General features: G+C 45.8%; 1 non-coding gene across 1 annotated transcript; it reads left to right on the top strand.

Annotated features, from left to right (window-relative positions):
• The first annotated feature begins 1,233 nt into the window (after positions 1-1,233).
• On the top strand, positions 1,234-1,342 carry TRNAL-CAA. Its single transcript has 2 exons — positions 1,234-1,271; positions 1,297-1,342. It is a non-coding gene; the product is annotated as a tRNA-Leu (tRNA).
• Positions 1,343-1,615: the final 273 nt, after the last annotated feature.

Genomic DNA, 1,615 nt, shown 5'->3' with positions numbered 1-1,615 from the left:
CATGCAACACAATTGTCCTGGACCCAGCTCCACTAAAAGCAGTGGTCAAAATTATGACCTCAATGCTTTAAGACAAACTAAAGCTACAGTAACAGAGCAGTCAAGGCATTTTGCTATAACTCTGAGGCCATGTTTTATCTGGACTTGTGCTTAGGGAAGTCCTCAACTCATCTCTTAATAGGTACCCAGTCATTAGGGCTGGGTGGGCAGGGGGTTAAAGGCAGTGAGATGTCATGCTAGCCACCTCACTCCTTGGTGTATCGTTGGCTACACAAACTGGTGTTTTAACTACATTTTCTCGATGAGACATTAAGTTTAGGTGGACCTTTGAGTTGAGTTTGAATTAGTAAATCAATAATAAAACAACAATAAGAAAGTACTCAGCTACTAAGCTAAGCTTTTGTCTTCTGTCACTAGAAATCTAAATTAAAAGATTTGCAGTAATTTAAATGCTTCACAGACAAAAAAAAATCCTATGAGATTCAGTGTATAATCATTACCTCCTTACAGAATTCTGGACTTCCTGTGTAGAATTTAACTCATAGATTATAATCATCGTCGTATCATCAGCAGTCCCTCAGAGTCGAGAATAATATCTGTCAGGGTTGATGAGTCCTTAGGTGACTGAGGACCCCGATTCTGGATACACACATTCTTCGGCAATCAGGGCACGTTGTTGTGCTGAGGAGCGGGATTTGCAGCCCCGGGTTGGTCTCCTTCCTCCACCACTGCCATTCCACCTTAATATCGAGTAAGTGGGCCTCAAAGTGGTGTACGCCTTGGTGGAGCAGGTGGCGCCACACTGAACAATCAGCAGCTTGCTCCTCCCAGCCATTGGTGTCGATGCCTCTGTACTTGAGGGTGACTTTGAGTGTGTCTTTGAACTGCTTCCTTTGGCTGTCCTTTGAACGTTGGCCAACAGAGAGCTAGGAAAAGAGAATTTGGTGAGGGAAGCGGTTCTCAGACATCCGGACACAGTGACCCATTAATTTCTCAAGAGCAAGGTTTTGATGCTTGTGGATGTAGCTTCATTGAGGATGTTTACACTGGTCCAGTGCTCCTCCCATTTGATTCCCTGGATTCAACACAAGCACCGCTGGTGAAAGCTCTCAAAGCTTTTAATGTGGCATTGGTAAGTGATCCAGGTTTCACTGCAATACAGGAGGGTGGTCAGCATAACAGCCTTGTAAACCAGGGCCTTCACCAATTTCTGAAAACCTCTGCTTTTGATATGTCAGGATGGCTGAGTGGTCTAAGGCGCCAGACTCAAGGCTTTGTCTTCCCTTCTCCTGGGTGTTCTGGTCTCTGTATGGAGGCGTGGGTTCAAATCCCACTTCTGACATGCCTTTTTGCTGGCTATATGGCAGCATTCCTGCCTACCATGTGGGCGATCTGGGTTCAAGTCCCAGCTGAGGTGACTCAGGGTGACTGAGATAACAAGAAGTAACTCTTCGGCTGCTAGTGGTGGCTGTGTGGCAGTGTTCCTGCTTACTACATGGGAGCTCTGAGTTCAATTCCTAATTGAGATGACTTGGGGTGAGTGAGATAACAAGAAGCAAATCTTCCAACTGGCTCCTACCCTAGCAGTCTTTAAGAGGAGGCTTGATGCCTACCT

Source organism: Gavialis gangeticus, unplaced genomic scaffold (genome assembly GCF_001723915.1).
Source record: "Gavialis gangeticus isolate Ggan-Ray unplaced genomic scaffold, GavGan_comp1, whole genome shotgun sequence".
Classification (NCBI taxonomy): Eukaryota; Metazoa; Chordata; order Crocodylia; family Gavialidae; genus Gavialis; species Gavialis gangeticus.
The sequence above is the reverse complement of the archived record's forward strand: the minus strand, read 5'-3'. Positions and strand labels throughout refer to the sequence as shown.